Below are 19,567 nucleotides of genomic sequence, written 5' to 3' on the forward strand. Positions count from 1 at the left end.
ATTCCCTTCATGGATTGTTCTTTTCTGCTTATTGCTGCCCAAATGTCAATGGGCCTCGAATCTACATCTCACCTTTCTTAAACAATGGCTTGGAGAGTTTACTCCGCAGGTCGAAATCCCTAGGTACATAAATAAATATAATGAAATTCTGAAAATTCCATTTACCTACTTTAGAATTTCAAGGTTCAATGGTTGAGATTGCCTTTGGCATTGACTTCGCGCTCTGATTGGTATTATTGTCAGAAATAAAGAGTCTTATTATTATTGGTATTGTTATCAATATATATCAGTTCGGATGCTATTTCCTGGAATTGCTATTTATATCCTAGAAAAGGAAACTTTTCTAGGATTTTCCTTATTTTCGCATTTGAATGACCTTGAACTTTTATTTAAAATTTTCTGGTTCCGGACTGCAAGGTAAGAATAAGAAGGGAACAAATGATCAAAATACAGTCAAACCTGTCCAACTCTGAATCCAAAAGACCGGCGAATTTTTCCCGCTTACAATTACAAATGAAGGGGCCAGGATTCCCCGCTCCCCCCGTTTATGCAGGTTTCTCAACTAGACAGCAGGTTCGGCTGTATAATACCCAAAATTCAAAGTTCAAAAAAAAAAAAAAAAAAAAAAAAAAAAAAAAAAACTAATTGCTCACCAATTTTATTAGGACCTACCCGATGTTATTATTATTTTTTTTTTTCGACTCCGGTGGACAATGGTCGACCTCTACTACCTACAACATCTGCATGCACCTTAAACCACCACTCCATACCATCAATGTTGTAGCTACACCAGCTAGAAGAAAGTCTGCTCAGTCCACTGTAGGTGTAGGTTTGTCGCTCAGATCCATTCGAGTATTCAGATCGACTAGGTAGTATTCAGTCTTCATATTCAGATCGATCCAAGTATTCTTGCCCGACAGTTCAGGAGAGATCTCTTCTCGCGAGTTATACCGATCGCGGTTCCTACCTTGCCATTCACCTGAGCGTAAAATAAGGCTTGAAGTGAAGTGTTTTTTAGTCTGCGTTGATCTTTCTCCGTTTCTAGACGCGATTCGAAAAAGTTTCTCTCTCTAAAAAAAAAAAAAAAAAAAAAAATTTCACTTGTTGATAGAGGAAACTGTAACTGCTTAAGTCTTATCGTATGCCGTGACGTCAAAGTTCACGATATACCGGTATTTTTTAAATCGATTTATCTCGGTATCTAGAAGTCGTATAGAAGAAAAAGAAAAATTCCGTTGGTCCTCATTTTTCCTGCAATGAAATTGATGGAATAAAATACAGTGTAGTTTTTAGTTAGGAAGGTAAGTAAGTTGTCAGGTCTTGAGACTCTGAGTGTTGGTCAGAAGACACTCTTCCGTGCTCCGATACTGCACTGTCACCATGAATGTTGATTCTTCCAAATTACTGTAGACTCTGAAAAATCCGTCTCTCACTGAAGAGACTGACGGAACTGGGGATGCATATTGAGGAGGCCCCTGCTGCTACAACAACAACAACAACTCTACCAAATCACTGTAGGTAGACTCTACTAAATTACTGTTGAGTGTCACAAGTCATAACAAACTGGTCCCGCATCACCCAAGTAAGCGCAACTGATCTATAACACATGTACCGAGTTTTTGCTAAAAAATCTTCACTGCATGCTATGGTTTCATAATTTTCTACTAGAAGTTATCTGTCTATCTGAATACTCGTACCTATCAATGTAAATGTAGGTATCTATTTGAGTGTATACTTCTACCTACTTATTACCTTCCTATTTATGTTCAAGTTCTTCTAAGTACCTGCTTATTACCTACATGGTACAATATTTGACAACAAGAAGTCTAGGTACCGAGGTACCTACAACGTAAACCGTAGGTAGATAATATGCAGTTGAGATCTCGGATTTACAAGTTGAACTCTTCATCCAAGCAAAACTTTCACAAAACCATTAGATATTCAAAATCTCTAATCCTCAACGTACTGCGAGATACAAGACTATCTTACTGTGATGGGTATACAAATACAATACTAATACATTGGTGTCTAGAGAGGAATGTCCCGAAACAATCAATAGAATTTATTGACGGACTGCCCAAAGTTTGGGTTGCCAAAGCGACACGGCATACTTTTCAGACGTGAAGAGAGCTAGCTCTCAACCCGTAAGTACTGAGTGCGAATCCCAGCCGGGGTGGAAATTTTCTGATCAAACTTTTCTGTTCCCGGATTGAAATAAGAATACCTTGAAGTACAAAATGCGAAAGCGATTCCAAGCAAAAACCTTTTTAACTTTTTTTTTTCCCATGAAAAATGTAATAGGTAATCCAGAGGGGGATTGGTTAATTACGAGGAAAAAGAGGAAAGTAAGAATGGACTTTAAACTCGAAACTTGATCAGATAAAGCAAAATTTTAGGTACTTACCTTGAAGTACAAAATGCGAAAGCGATTCCAAGCAAAAACCTTTTTAACTTATTTTTTTCCATTAAAAAATAAATGTAATAGGTAATTCAGAGGGGGATTGGTTAATTACGAGGAAAAAGAGGAAAGTAAGAATGGACTTGAAACTCGAAACTCGATCAGATAATGCAAAATTTTAAGGGTACAAGTAGGTACAACCATGTTCAATGTTGAAAAAACAACTTTCGACTTACACAGTTCACAGAACTTACCTTGGAAACTACGACAAAAGTTTGATTATCCAATGTTCTTTTACAGAGAAATGAGCACAAACTGATCCCAAAGGAAACACAGGTAAATATTCACTCTGTTATCAAAAGGTCTACAGGAAAGCCGTAAAGTAGGGAAGCGCTTTTTTCGTATTAAGAATTGCTAGTTTTTTTTTCCAAGTGAAACTTTTTTTTGTTTTTTTTTTTTTTTTTTTTTTTTAAGAAAAATTTTTTCGAATCGCGTCTAAAAACGGTGAATTTCCTCTATCAAACCTCTTAAAAAAAACCTACTACCTACATAACACCTGTTACTTACCGGTTAATGATCAAGTGATCATAAAGAACACTGATGTTAAGCTCGCTTGACCATGGTTTAATATGAGATCGCAGACCTGGCTGTAAAAATCTAAAAATAATACCACCATTTTGCATCCTTGATTCAAAATGGCATGATTTTAAAAATAAACCCCCATGTAACTCACGTTGACTGGAACTCCAATTGACCATTTGTAATAGAAATAAGTAGAAAATTAATGAAAAAATTAAGTTCTTGCATATTCTACCTGACCTATCTTGTAATTTTATTGTTCTTATATCTTGGTTTCTAACTATAAAGTAATCGTGAGTGCCAAGATAATTATGCTGAAGTCTCTTCCTAGTGAATTCTTGCTGTAGAAAAAATACTTGGCGTTCCCTCTCTATTATAGGTTCAGATAGGTATCTAGGTACATACCTACCTAGAGTACCTATAGTTTTATACCTCCTCTGTTAGGTATGGAAGATAATATCTACATCTAAATACCAGTCATCATTCATTAGGTTTAGATAGGTACTGGATATAATACAGGTACCTTCTCTATGAAGTATAAGAACTTAATAGGTAAGTATTGGTACGCACTACCCAACTACCTAGTATTTATCTAGCTACATAATTATCAACATAAATATTATAGAATTCACATTCTGAGGGCGAATTCTTTATCACATCAGGTACATTTTCCGAGTGTCTATACATATTTATATGGATTTGCAAAAATAGGTATACCTTTATAGGGTGGGTTTGGGGTAATTTTAAGACAAATAGATTAGAAGTTTATACTACCAGCATAGACTGCTAGAACCAGCCAGACAAGTTCAATTTTGAGACACCAACATACCAGCAACTGGTCTCAAATGACATGGTTATTTATGGACTGCGGATGTACCTACTGCTTCTGTAGTCCAATGCATGTTATTTGAGACCAATAAATGTATTAGTGTCTCAAAAATTGCACAAAAGTTTTTATATCTCGTTATAAAACTTGAGGAGCTTAATTGAGACGCTCTTGAAGGCAAACCACTCTAGCCACGTGAGCTAAATCTCAATATCATTGGAACACATAAATTATATTGGAACGCTCTTGAAGGCAAACCACTCTAGCCACGTGAGCTAAATCTCAATATCATTGGAACACATAAATTATATTGGAATACATAATTATTTACATAGGGATAGTTGTATCAATATCGTTGGAATACATAATTATTTACATAGGGATAGTTGTATCAATATCGTTGGAATACATAAATATTTACATAGGGATACATAAATAAATACATAGGGTTAGGTATACATAGATGTATTACCTTAGCATATAGATAGGTTCATAGTTCATATAGGTAGCAGATACCTACATAGATGACCATCCTTATGGAATGAATCATACCTAGATACCTACCTAATATACATAGATACATACAATCTACCTAGGTACCAAATTGTTGTTTTTTTTTATGATCAAATATATACATAGGGTTAGGTATACATAGATTTATTACCTTAGCATATAGGTAAGTTCATAGTTCATATAGGTAGCAGATACCTACGTAGATGACCATCTTTATGGAATGAATCATACATAGATACCTACAATCTACCTAGGTACCAAAATGTTGTTTTTTATGATTAAGAATTTTATTTTCTGATGATGCCGGAATATTCTAGATTTTTTATTTTACCTACCTATGTACATGTACATATTAGGTACCTACCTATTTAAGGCATCGAATGGTAAAATGTAAAAATACACGAATATTTTTGATCTCAGAAGAACGTAATACGCTCAGTAATTCTTACCTACCTATGTACAAGTAGGTACATAACTACCTAATTAGGTATTGAATGGTAAAATGTAAAAATATAAGAATATTTTTGATTAAGAACGTAGTCCAGCCTAGTTAGCTTAGTTGGTAGTGCGTCTGCCCTGTAAGCGCTAGGCCGCGAGTTCGATTCCCGCCCGGGGCGGATTTTATCCTGTAGGTAGTAAATATTTCGTGATTTAAAAAAAAAATGGCACGTGATCGGTAGGTATATTGGACGGGAGAGCAGGAAGAGAAAAAACATTTTGACACGAAACCAATCAAAATTTGAGCAATTTTCTAACTTTTGGTGCCTTAAATATTATGTATAGGCATGACAAAGGTAAATATTTTGTTATAGTTATCGAGAGTCGTTGTACGTAAACAAGTAATAAAAATACATTATAGTTTCCTTCTTATAGGATATAGGATGATATAAAAGCTAGATAAGGCAAGTAAAAAAGAGGGAAAAAAATCTAAACCGAAAAGGTCACATTACAGGAGAACCAAACTTTCGTAGTACCTTAATAGTATCACTATCTACCGTAGTGCATTAAGTATCAAGATATTTAAATTTCGAATTGCATGTAATAAAGCAATAACAATAAAATACGTAAACTTACGATGCACTGTAACTGCCAGGGTCTTATCGTCCCGAAAGTGAAAAGAGAAGAAAGACAGGACAGGAAAAAGCCAGCCGCGAGAACGAACCATATCCTTCCAAGAAAAAATCCACCCTGGGCGGGAATCGAACCCGTGACCTAGCGTTTACAAGGCTGACGCGCTACCCTCCAAACTATCCAGGCTGGCGAGTACCTACCTACATACCTACCTACCTACCTACGTACCTACATACCTACCTACATACCTATTCACAAGTTTAGTTTTCCTACCTTCCTAATATCGTACCTACTCATCAACAACTCATCTTCACCTCTCTACAGCCAGCCTAGTTAGCTTAGTTGGTAGTGCGTCTGCCTTGTAAGCGCGTACCTATAATGTTCGTTCTCGGAACGGCTGGCTTTCTCCTATCCTGTCTTCCTTCTCTCTTCGATTTCGGGACGATAAGACCCCACAGTTCCCTATGTCAAATCTCTTAAAAAAGAAGAAGAACGTAGTACGCTCAGTAAAATCCTTAGCTCTGACGTCTTTACCAATCTGGTGGGAAAACGAATGAGAATTAGAGTTATGTATTACGATGCAATGTATGCATCTGATATTCTGGCCCACGAAATGAACCTCATTTTGAGTGACATTGAATGCAGTTTTAAAATTTCAAAGTCCCATTTTCGTGTGCAATTTAGTCTATGAGCAAAGTTTAAACATTAACCAATGCATACTGTCTACCTATACGGTATCAGGTACATAAACATAAATAAATATAATGAAATTCTGAAAATTCCATTTACTTTAGAATTTCAAGGTTCAATGGTTGAGATTGCCTTTGGCATTGACTTCGCGCTTTGATTGTAATTATTGTCAGAAATAAAGAGTCTTATTATTTTTTTATTTTTATTTATTTATTTTCTTGTACACAGAACAAAATAATGCATAGTACAACGTTCTAGAATATAAAATATAAAATTATTATTGGTATTGTTATCAATATATATCAGTTCGGATGCTATTTCCTAGAATTGCCATTTATATCCTAGAAAAGGAAACTTTTCTAGGATTTTCCTCATTTTCGCATTTGAATGACCTTGAACTTTTATTTAAAATTTTCTGGTTCCGGACTGCAAGGTAAGAATAAGAAGGGAACAAATGATCAGTTGGAAAATCTGCTGGTACCTATATGTATACCTACGTTTATCTCGTTACCTGTGTCATCTTGTTGTTGTAGCGGCTTTAGCTATTCGATCGCTTTTTTTGGTTTGTTGGAAAATCTGCTGGTACGTTTATCTCGTTACCTGTGTCATCTTGTTGTTGTAGCGGCTTTAGCTATTTCTGAAAGGTGATGACAAAATAGAGGAATTATCTCTTTTTTATCCCGTGTCATAGCTGCTTACATCAGCTGTATCTATCTATCATAGTCAGAGATGTGCAAAATGCTTTTGAAAACCAATTTGAAATGCAAAATGTAAAATGCCTCTAGAAAACCAATTTGAAATGTAAAAGCAAGAAATCGTCACCTATACGAACTACTTTATAGTTATAGTTATCTCTACAGAAGTGCAGAGGCTACCAGCTATTGCATTATTCATCCGATCATTACATGACTATTATAGTGATTAGAAAAATTATTTCATCCTTGGAAAATTATACTTTTCAATTAGGTATGTATGTTGTATTACTGTACATTTGTACAACCTACTACTTGAAGCTTAATGTACAAGTTACATAAGTAATTATCTATTTCACCTCCATGTAGCATTTATTTATGGTCATTTGTAGATTACTATGAGTACTATTGCTCATCTATGTGATACTACTATACAGAGGCTACAGCTATTGCATTATTCATCCGATCATTACATGACTATTATAGTGATTAGAAAAATTATTTCATCCTTGGAAAATTAGACTTTTCAATCAGGTATGTATGTTGTATTACTGTACATTTGTACAACCTACTTGAAGCTTAATGTACAAGTTACATAATTATCTATTTCACCTCCATGTAGCATTTATTTATGGTCATTTGTAGATTACTATGAGTACTATTGCTCATCTATGTGATACTACTGCGCATATATAGGTACATATTACTGTGCGTATGATTGCCCATCTAATGAGGTAGGTACACTCCTGCCCATTTTAATATGTATTGGTAGGTCTTACAACTGGTCATCTTTGATAGGTCTAGGTAAAGAAAAATAGACGGTCGATTTCGACCGCTTTTTTGGTTTGTTGGAAAATCTGCTGGTACGTTTATCTCGTTACCTGTGTCATCTTGTTGTTGTAGCGGCTTTAGCTATTTCTGAAATGTTATTTACTGAAATTAAGTGAGAAAAATATAGAAAAATTAAGCAGCAAGTCCAGGAAGTCAATGAAATTGGGCCCAATAAGACCAATTACAGCCAGCCTAGTTAGCTTAGTTGGTAGTGCGTCCGCCTTGTAAGCGCTAGGCCGCGGGTTCGATTCCCGCCCGGGGCGGATTTTATCCTGATGGGATAATGTTCGTTCTCGGAACGGCTGGCTTTCTCCTATCCTGTCTTCCTTCTCTCTTCGATTTCGGGACGATAAGACTATAGTAGTTACAGTTCCCTCTGTCAAACCTACGGCTGGCTTTCTCCTATCCTGTCTTCCTTCTCTCTTCGATTTCGGGACGATAAGACCATAGCAGTTACAGTTCCCCCTGGCTTTCTCCTATCCTGTCTTCCTTCTCTCTTCGATTTCGGGACGATAAGACCATAGCAGTTACAGTTCCCTCTGTGTTCCTATCCTGTCTTCCTTCTCTCTTCGATTTCGGGACGATAAGACCATAGCAGTTACAGTTCCCTCTGTCGGCAGGCTTTCTCCTATCCTGTCTTCCTTCTCTCTTCGATTTCGGGACGATAATCGCTTTCTCCTATCCTGTCTTCCTTCTCTCTTCGATTTCGGGACGATAAGACCATAGCAGTTACAGTTCCCTCTGTCAACTTTCTTCCACCTGGCTTCCTTCTCTCTTCGATTTCGGGACGATAAGACCATAGCAGTTACAGTTCCCTCTGTCAAACCTCTTTAACCTGGCTTCCTTCTCTCTTCGATTTCGGGACGATAAGACCATAGCAGTTACAGTTCCCTCTGTCAAACCTCTTTAAAATGGTTCGATTCCCGCCCGGGGCGGATTTTATCCTGATGGGATAATGTTCGTTCTCGGAACGGCTGGCTTTCTCCTATCCCTCTCTTCCTTCTCTCTTCGATTTCGGGACGATAAGACCATAGCAGTTACAGTTCCCTCTGTTAAACCTCTTTAAAAAAATTCCTTCTCTCTTGATTTTGGGACGATAAGACCATAGCAGTTACAGTTCCCTCTGTCAAACCTCTTAACAAAAAAATACATGTGTTTTTTTTTTTTATCCTGATGGGATAATGTTCGTTCTCGGAACGGCTGGCTTTCTCCTATCCTGTCTTCCTTCTCTCTTCGATTTCAGTAGCAGTTACATTTCCCTCTGTCAAATCTTTTTTTTTATTTAAAAAAAAAGACCAATTACATAACCTTAGGCTAAAATTCTTCTACTGACCACTGAGAAAACTATAGCCAGAAAACTGACAAGTGATTTTTCACTAAATTTAGTGAATTTTGGCAAATCTAGTGATTTGAGGTCAAAATCTAGTGTTTTTTGAAAGAAATGTAATTTCATTGCAAAATTGCTCTTAAAGCTGAAAAAATAGACTATTTTTTTTTCTTCCAGAAATTCTAGTGATTTTTGAAAGAAATGTAATTTCATTGCAAACTTGCTCTTAAAGCTGAAAAAATAGACTATTTTTTTTTTTCCAGAAACCTACAATTTGCCCCTTCAAATTAGTCGCGTATGCAATATGCACTGCTTAAAATTTAGTGAAAGCTATTAGTTGCCTTCACACATTTTTGAAAGAAATGTAATTTCATTGCAAAATTGCTCTTAAAGCTGAAAAAATAGACTTTTTTTAGAAACCTACAATTTGCCCCTTCTGCCTTCACACATTTTTTTTCCCAAAACCAGCGGCGATAGCACCTTTAGGTCGTGGTTATGTACCGGGTTGAGATAGGTAAACAAACTGTAGAAACAATATCTTCTCTCACCTAGTACTGTCTCAGCTCAACCCGGCAACCCGGCACATAACCACAACCTGAAAGCACCATGACATTATTATTGAAAAATATGACATTATTATTGAAACATTATTATAATAAAGGAAGGACGTACTAAAAATTAAGCAGCAAGTCCAGGAAGTCAATGAAACTGGGCCCAATAAGACCAATTACATAACTTTAGGCTAAAATTCTTCTACTGACCACTGAGAAAACTATAGCCAAAATGTACTGACAAGTGATTTTTCACTAAATTTAGTGATTGTTGGCAAATCTAGTGATTTGAGGTCAAAATCTAGTGATTTTTGAAAGAAATGTAATTTCATTGCAAAATTACTCCTAAAGCTGAAAAAATAGACTTTTTTTTCAGAAACCTACAATTTGCCCCTTCAAATTAGTCGCATATGCAATATGCACTGCTTAAAATTTAGTGAAAGCGCTATAGTTGCCTTCACTCTGTCAAGTATGACCTAAACCATGTCAGTGCAGTACGTTCTAGTCCTATGTTACCTAGTTCAGTCAAAAGTAAGTTGTGGTCTACGGATTCATACGCTTTACGTATATCTAAAAATGCTGAAATTATTTTCTTATTTTTATCTAAATTTTCATGCAAAAAAGATGTTAATTCGATTAGGGCATCTTCAGTCCCAATTCCTTTAGTAAACCCAAATTGTTGTTTACTTATAATGTTATTGTCCGAAAGAAATTTATCCAGTCTATTATGAACAACCTTTTCTAATATTTTACCAACATTTGATAGTATAGCTATTGGTCTGTAATTTTGCATATTTGTTTTGCTTCATTTTTTAAACACAGGAACAACAATAGCTATTTTGAAAATATCTGGGAAAATACCACTTATCAAGCTTAGGTTAAAGATATGCGTTAAAGGGTTTATGATATAGTGAGATATCTTTTTTAAGGTTTGTACTTCTATTTCATCATGTCCTGCTGAACAATCGTTTCTTAGTTTCATGATGATTTTATTTACATAGTAGACTGCGCGAAACAGTATTCCTCCTGAAAACGAACCTTTGGGAGTATCAATCTATCAAATTGTGACTTTCCATCACGACTGATAACAAGAATATTATTTTATGTAAACTTTTCAGATATCAGACATCTTATACAAACAGTTCTGATAAATAACAAATAATGTTTTAGTGATAACCTAATTTCCTATTAAGTCCGAGGTCAGGAGGAAATAAATAAGTATTACCTATGTAGGTAGGCACTTAGGTATTAGCCTAATAACAGAAATAACTAATAACTAACCTACCTAACAACTCTAGGTAAAAACCCTACATCGCGGTGGTGCTTCATCATTTTATTGATATTATCATAAAAAAAAGAAACATCTCCAGAAAACATCACACTAGGGAACCCCTGCTCCATCTTCCAAGTTCAAACTTCTGGCCTTGTACCGGGTCCCTCGCAGCTTCATTACACCTTGTTTTTGAGATGTTAAGCTGTGTTGACCAAGTCTGTGTGCACAGCTTTAAACTCTGGATATAAAGTTGATTTAGATATTTCAGGACCGCAAAACAGTTTTGTTACAAAGTCAACCAGTAAATCAACTGCAAAACAGGTACCTCTAATCTCTAATCCTTGATAAATAAGTAAATTTGTTAATTCATTTGTCAAGCTGTAGTGTGATCCCGGACTTTCTGTTCTCATTTTTGCCATTATTAATTGTTAATCAGGCGAGGCAGCATTAAAGTTAAAGTTCATGTGACTTACCTTACCCAAATACCCATCTCCTAAAAAATTCTTCAAACTTCTTGTATGGAGGATTCGATTCCCGGATCAAATCACAGCAAGAGGTCTGATCTTTACATAATCTTCTCTCTGAAGTGAATCAGTGAAATGTTGTCATCTGCAAACCTCGATGGCCTAGACCAGCCATTCTTAACCTATGGTCCGCGGACCATTAGTGGTCCGCGAGAAGGTTTCAGGTGGTCCGCGAGAGATGGGTAAAAGGAGTGGTCGTATATCTTTTTTAAAATATAGAAGATGCCCCTAAAAAGAAAAAAAAATTATCTCATTCCGTAAAAATAAAAATACGAACGCTTTTATTAACTGCATAGTTATCAAACTAAAAACATAAACGAAACTCAAACTGTTGGTCGAGAGCGGAACATTTCTCTCCGCAGTCTCTTCTTCCTGTGTATTTCTTATGGAACTCATCCATTTAGTGGTCTTGCTCGGACATTTTTATATATTAGACTATACATACCTATACATACATTATCTCAAGTGGTCCGCGAGATTTTTGGTTTTTCAATAGTGGTCCGCCATTTGTAAAAGGTTAAGAACCCCTGGCCTAGACCTTCTTTACTGAATCTCTAGATTCTCTACAGAGTCTACATCTCCTGCTAGTTCTTGAGATAGTCTATACTGCTAGTTCTTAGATAGTCTATGTCTATATTGCAATGGTCAGTTCACAATACGATCTCCAGCCCATCAGTAGTAAACCCGTGTATTTGACACAAACACTGCCCCCGGTTACAGGTTAGTAGGTAAAGTGGACCAGAATCCAGTGGATACTATCCAAGTATCCACTATCGTGCAAGAACTACCTCAATACGAGATCTGTTGGAGATCAGATGAGTCAAGAACGTGAAGACGAAATAAAATCGAGTAAAATACAACTTTGCTGAAGATTTTTAAAATAGTATATTCTAATAGTGAATCCTCAATGAATGAAATGCCGCTGTTATCTAGCAGACCAGCAGACTACGGAAAATTGATTTTGCCTGATTTTACTTTCTTTTGAAGAGGTTTGATAGAGGGAACTGTAACTGCTAAAGTCTTATCGTCCTGTTGTGTCCACACATAGTCGACCGACATCGATCGATGTCGACTGAACCGTCCACACTGACTCGACAACCGACAACATAGATTCACCTCGTTGATCGATGCGATGGCCGGTTGACTATGAGTGGACACAGCTTGTCCTTGTATCACTAACGTCAAAAGGCCTTTGGGAAACTCATCTAATATCTATTCGCCACAAAATAATTGTTACCAGGTAGGTAACAATTAGTAACAGTGTTACCTATCATTGTGGCCGGTTTTTCTCTGGGTACTCTCGTTACTGTCATTAATACTACAGAGAAACCTGCCTGTGGATTTATGGTTCCTACTGCCTGTGGATTTATGGTTCCTACTGCCTAGAGCCCCAGGTATAACTTTATAGTTTTATAGAAAGAGGTGTTGTTGTTGTTACTTCCAGTGACGAAATTCCAAGTCAGGCACTTTTCTTTCAAGAAAATACTTTTTATTCTGTTTCGGTCAGAGAGAACTTTTCTTGCCATCTGCCTACTTTTGGCCTTCGCAGGTATATCTGTGCAAGTATCTCCTGTAAATCATGGATAATTCGGTAGCTTATCTAAGTGGGCCGAGGTCCGTGTACGACCTAATCCCGTAACTACCTACACCACTGCATTCCTCAATGGTTATGATTTCATTCCAACAAATTGAAGACGATTAAAATCAAATTATTCAAACGATGCGCGATGAGTTATAATAATAATCAATCTTCCTATAAATACATACTCGTAGCTAACTAACTAAACCGGAAAAATGTGTACCTACTGATGAATTTAATCACTTTATGGGTTTGTTGGTACCTATATCGGTGTGTAAATTAATGACAAAGCAATATTATATTATTGTCTACAACTTTGAGAAGCACCTTAGTCGTAATAGGTAGCTATTATAGATAAGAGAAAACAATGGTCGGCCTCTACTACCTACTACATCTATGTACATGCACCTTAAACCACCACTCCATACCATCAATGTTGTAGCTACACCAGCTAGAAGAAAGTCTGCTGTCTGCTCAGTCCACTGTAGGTTTGTCGCTCAGATCCATTCGAGTATTCAGATCGACTAGGTAGTATTCAGTCTTCTATATTCAGATCGATCCAAGTATTCTTGCCCGACGGTTCAGGAGAGATCTCTTCTCGCGAGTTATACTGATCGCGGTTCCTACCTTGCCATTCACCTGAGCGTAAAATAAGGCTTGAAGCTTGAAGTGAAGAGTGAAGTGTTTTTTAGTCTGCGTTGATCTTTCACCGTTTCTAGACGCGATTCGAAAAAGTTTCTCTTCTATCTATCATAGTAGACTGCGCGAATCAGTATTCCTCCTGGAAACGAACCTTTGGGAGTATCAATCTATCAACGTGTGACTTTCCATCACGACTGATAACAAGAATATTAAATAAAAAAATTTTTTTATGTAAACTTTTCAGACATCAGACATCTTATACAAACAGTTCTGATAAATAACATATAATATTTTAGTGATAACCTAATTTCCTATTGAGTCCGAGGTCAAGAGGAAACAAATAAGTATTACCTATGTAGGTAGGCACTTAGGTAGCCTAATAACAGAAATAACTAATAACTAACCTACCTAACAACTCTAGGTAAAAACCCTACATCGCGGTGGTGCTTCATCATTTTATTGTGTGTGTATATGGGGGGAGGGGGGGCATTATTTCGCCTGACCTAGCGCAACGCGAAATATGTTAGTATCGATTTGCGTCCCCTACAGACTTGGCAAACAAAGTAACGTGAGTTTTTCAGGATTTTTACGCATTTTTTGCTTTCTATTTTTTGACGAATTTTCACAATTAACCCGGAATAGTGTGATTTGTGGCTTTCTCTTGTAGTTTTTCTGTTAATAGTTGTTTTGTAGTTTTTCGGTGTTATGTGTGAGTCTTTCCATTCAGCCTGGTTTTTAGTTTGCTCTCGGGTCAGTCCGTTTTCAGACAGATTTTATTTAGGTTTTTTTGCTGCAGCTGCAGCATCTTTAGAAAAAAAATAGTTCTATTCCTCTCATATAGTCCTTCATACTGCACTCCGCACACAGGAATTTCGTCAGAAAAACCCCCATTTCAATGTAATGGCCTCTAATGCCTTTGTTTTTTCATTGCAGATTTGAATGCTGACAGCCACTTATCAGAGGGGGATCGACAGCCATGGCACCCAGCGCAGAACACGTCACAGCAACTCAAGTCCTGAACAATAATAACAACAATCATGACAAGCAAGAGAAACAGCACAACCGAAACAGGAGTCGAGCAGTTGTGTTCAGGTGAGAATTATTACGTAGCGATGAAACGTCTCACATGGGACTTCAAGGGTCTGTGTCGTAGCATTCCTCATCCCGTAGTATGTCTCTCTTCAGATGGGCGATAAGACAGACCATATTACCGATTAGGCTGCTGGGTCAAGACGAGAACACCAGAAAGTGAAGGCAGAAACTAGAAACACACTGATAGTATATAGTTCATCCAGATCAATGTGACAGCAATGAGTCATCAACCCAAAATGAAGGAACCAATCAGATTGCAGGAAATCCTTACATTAGCTGCTGGGTCAAGACGAGAACACCGAATACCAGAAAGTAAAGTTAGAAACTAGAAACACACTGATAGTACCTATAATTTATTGTGTTTCTTCACGTGAGTAGTGTGTTTCTACCTTTAGCCCTTGAAATATTTACAATCTAAATCTATAAATAGGTGCAAAATTTACCCCAAGACTAACGAACAATATTATTTAGGACAAATATAAGTACGAGAACATGTTAATGCAAATTGGGTACATAAGGCCAGAAACACATGTACAAATGTCAAGTTAACCTTGCAAGTACATGTGTCCAGAACAGGTACCTAAGGTGGATATCGCCTTACCTGACTTTGTTTCACTGTCGGAGGAAGCACTGTGCAATATAGCTTCCCCTCTTAGAGATTCTCTATTATTGCACATGTGACATGTTTGGCAACAATGCCTATTTTTTGCTGTCACATTGATTTGGACACACTATAGTGTGTTTCTTCACGTGAGTAGTGTGTTTCTACCTTTAGCCCTTGAAATATTTACAATCTAAATCTATAAATAGGTGCAAAATTTACCCATGATTCTTTGGCCTGACATTTGGTTTTGGCTATAAACAATTACGAGTGGAACTCAACCATTGCTTTTTCTTTAGCAAGGGGAATTTCAGGCTCCTAACTGTTTTAAGTGCCCCAGCCAGACTAAGCTGGTCTACTCCCTGTTTCAATTAAAGTTCTCCAGCTAGACTACGTACTTTTACATAGAGATGACATATTATGTATAGGTACTTAATGGAAATCCAATCAATCAAAAAGAGAGATATAACTAATAAATTGATTATGTTTTTAAAAATGCAATGTCTAGTAGGTATAGGTATAGGCACTATAAATAAAATATTTTCTTGTCAAAAATTAATGATAGCAAATTTGTTAAATTGAATAATGATGATAATGCAACTACCGGGTCCTCAGTTCCTGGCTGCCAAAATAAATTAATCAACTGCATGTAAGATATTACCTATGGGTCCTTGGAATCGCAGCAAATATTTACGATCGTCATTAATTAGATGGTGTTATTATCAAGGTACTAGGTAGGTATGTACTCGTGGAACTATAGGACCTGGGGCTGTCTGGTAAGTCTGGTTACACTTTCAGTCGACAGCCGACATCGACGGACGGCCAGTTTCATTGATACATTAGAACTTTTAAGCAAAGAGAGAAGGAATACATACAGGATCGAATAAAGCCAGCCTTTCCGAGAACGAATCTTTTCTATTAAGGATTAGGATGAAATCCAATCCCCTCTTCAAATAATTTGTAATAATTATTTGAGAATGGTAAAGATTTGACCACTTAATAATATGTAGATCTCTCAGTGTTAGTTGGTGGTACTTTTCATAATTGCCTCGGTGCCGAAGTGGTCAGCACATTTCTACGTCATTGCCCGGGCTCATTTCTCGGTTAGTCACCTCCCAGACATTCTTTAGGTAAATGAACGCATCTTATAGGTACCTAAATAAACCCACCTTTAACCACAACCGCAATGACTGTCACTCTGTCTGAGACTGAGAAAACGAGACAAAAATTACCCTAAGAAAGTTCCAAGCTTAGAGAGTAAATTTATTATTTGAGGAAGCAATCAGTACCTACGATATACGAGTAGGTATTGAGATGCACCTATTAGGTAGGTAGATAAATTACCTACATATTTAGGTAGATAGATACCTAGGTAGAGATATCTAACGAGAAATACACCTAGGTAGATAGGTTACACCTAAATCTAAAGTGAATAGAATCAAAAGCAGACGAAGGGGCTTGGTTCATGATTGGTTTACCATTAGGCCTAATATACTTTGTACAGTTTCATGGTAATATTATGCTTATCCAGCTTATCCATTTTTGGACATTTTTTATATACATTTTTTGGACATTTTTCATATACATTTTTTAAACATTTTTCATATACCTACATTTTTTGGACATTTTTCGTATAGGTAGGGTACCTACGTTTTTTGACATTTTTCATGCACATTTTTTTTGACGATCTTCTGGGCTTACACAGCCCAAAGTGCCTTGCATCGTGATACTTTAATAACTTTAAGTTTAGGTGATGGACTACTTTATTAATCAGGGAATTACCTATTTACTATAAGTATTTGTCTTTGTGAATTTGATTGGCTCTGTTATATCAACGGTACAATCATTTGTATTTCAAGTACACCTTATCACACCACACTGGTCCATTTCTTATCTTTGATTATTACCTTTCTCCTTTGAAATTCACATACCTACTCCCTACTCCCAACTTACACAACATTAATATAAAACATCTAGTAACCCCGCGAAGCCCCCGGGAGCGCGCAGCGCGACCGTAAACAAGGGAGCGCGAAGCGCGACGAAGTGGTCAAAAAGCTCGTTTTTTAGTCGAATAGAAATATGAGATGCTAAGAAGTCGGTAGGTGCTTAACGAGAATTCATTGAAGATGATATTGGGCAATGCAGTTCTCCATGTAAAGAACTTCATCTCTTCTGCTAAGGTCTTATCGTCCCGCAGCTGAAAACTGGTTTTGATCCAAGTCTAGATTATAAATAAATAAATAGAGGTTTTATTTATAAATAAATATCTATCTACTGATAACTTTGTTCTAGAATCTTGTGGTCACCAGAATGATCAATATCGGCAGGTTATAGGTACATTGTATGTACCTATGTCTTTCACAATCACAATTTTTTCAATGATTTATTTATCACCTTTTTTACCGATAATTTTTTGTACTCAATCATTGGGACGGTCGAACATCATGAAGTACTCTTTGCCAAATGGGCTTTAAAAGCTCATTTCATGGGACATCATATTGAAAAGTATGCTGTAGAAAAAGACTGCCTAAAGACACCCTAAACCTGAGCGCAAGCGCCCTTTAGGTAGTGTCAATGGTTTCATTTTTAATTTTAATTTATTTATTTGACGGGTCACAAAACCCAGTAATACAAAATTACATCAACAAGAACACAAAAAGAACAAGTAACAAAAATTCATAAAGTATCAACTTTTACTTTGTATGACTTACCCTCGAAGGCATCAGGTCTTCAAGTCCATAGTGAAGTGTTTGTTGACCTTTGAGCATGCTCGAAGAAAATGCCCGAACAGTCTTCGAGAATCCTCAGACATTAACAAACATTTCAACACGGACCTGTGGATCACGGTTTCAGGCCTTGTTGGCATTCATCGGGTCCGATATTGCTTGCACTTCCGATAATTTAATTTAACTGGAGCCGGAGGTAATAAAACAATCCGTCCCAGGTCCCAGGTTCGAGTCGTCTTCTATTTTGTGCTTTGGGCCATCGAACCCTGAGCCCCGTTGCGCATTGAAAGTGTACTCGTATTAAACGACTTTTAGTCGCTCGTATTCACTTGACTAAACCTATTAAACGACTTTTAGTCGCTCGTAGTCACTTGACTAACCCAATTAAACGACTTTTAGTCGCTCGTAGTCACTTGACTAAACCTATCTCTATTAAACGACTTTTAGTCGCTCGTAGTCACTTGACTAAACCTATCTCTATCATATAGGTTTGGAGAATCTCTATCATATAGGTTTGGATTTGGACTTTCAGGTTTTCGTCGCACATTGAGTCTATAGAAAGTCTCTCATCATTTTCAAAGGTTTTTGATTTTTCAGGCGACAACGCACTGCTAAAAGCCGTGCGACCACGTTTCTAATATGCGTCGGGCCTGAATCCTCAGAGCACAAACTCGTCAGTTCATCATACTGGACAGAGACTTCCGTCATCATGCCAGGTATCGGCATTCAGCACAATCAGAACTTAATGTCATTATCACCAAAACGAGAATATTAAGGTGCAATTTAACACAAGTCATGTGCGACCCATATTTCATATCTCCGATTCGTTGTGTTCCTATTGTTGTTGTTGTTGTTGTTGTTGTTGTTGTTACTGTTTTTGTTGTTGTTGTTCCTATTGTTGTGGTCTTCAAGATCATTACCGAATCGTTAGTTTGGCCTGGCTCTATGCGTACTCGGTTGAATATGGAATCACTCAATCACCGTCTTCGAAGCCCGGTACAGACGACAAGTCTCCCAAATTTTCGTCTTCAAATGTGGTAGTTTCAACAGATGGTTTTCCAACCTAGTCTTTCGACGGCTAGTCGGGTATGTACGCTGTATTTGGACAAGTTTTAGTTCTAAACGAGTGAAATTTGTGCAAATATCGCGTACACATGCTCTGTCGGAAGACCAAAGCCCTATTTTTCTTTCCCAAATTATTTTCCTCTTTGGATATGGTGTGAATTTTTCCACTTTGGGTTAATTGCGCGATCACATTGGCCTGCCACGGGACGCTTATGTATTTCAAATGGTTATCTGAGAGATTGGCCTCCGATTGAAATTTTGCCGTTTGTTTGATGAAAAAATTTCAAGAATTAAAGCGTTAGTCTCTCATTGAAGGGAGAAGTTTTCATACTGTGGATAAACACCATAGAATATGCTTTGGCAGCCAAGGTGTTGAAGTTGTTTCGTTTTTGAAAGGAAAATACAGCTCAAGTTGGGACACATGAAGGCTTGTGTACCGGGTTTTAAAGTCGTAAGATTTCAATTTCTCATCCATCTCCCAAGGGGTTATGGAATGTGCTACCTGTCATATTCCCCAAGCATGGTGTTTTGTAACGTGGATATTGTCATCGGATTCACGTAATCTTTAATCTATGTATTAGTACCTA

The 19,567-nt window shown here is 37.0% G+C and overlaps 1 long non-coding RNA gene across 1 annotated transcript; it reads left to right on the forward strand.

Annotated features, from left to right (window-relative positions):
- The first annotated feature begins 13,957 nt into the window (after positions 1–13,957).
- On the forward strand, positions 13,958–14,555 carry LOC113467399. The gene is made up of 2 exons (XR_003391488.1): positions 13,958–14,064; positions 14,430–14,555. It is a non-coding gene; the product is annotated as an uncharacterized LOC113467399 (long non-coding RNA).
- Positions 14,556–19,567: the final 5,012 nt, after the last annotated feature.

Source organism: Diaphorina citri, unplaced genomic scaffold, assembly GCF_000475195.1.
Source record: "Diaphorina citri unplaced genomic scaffold, Diaci psyllid genome assembly version 1.1 scaffold470, whole genome shotgun sequence".
NCBI lineage: Eukaryota > Metazoa > Arthropoda > Insecta > Hemiptera > Psyllidae > Diaphorina > Diaphorina citri.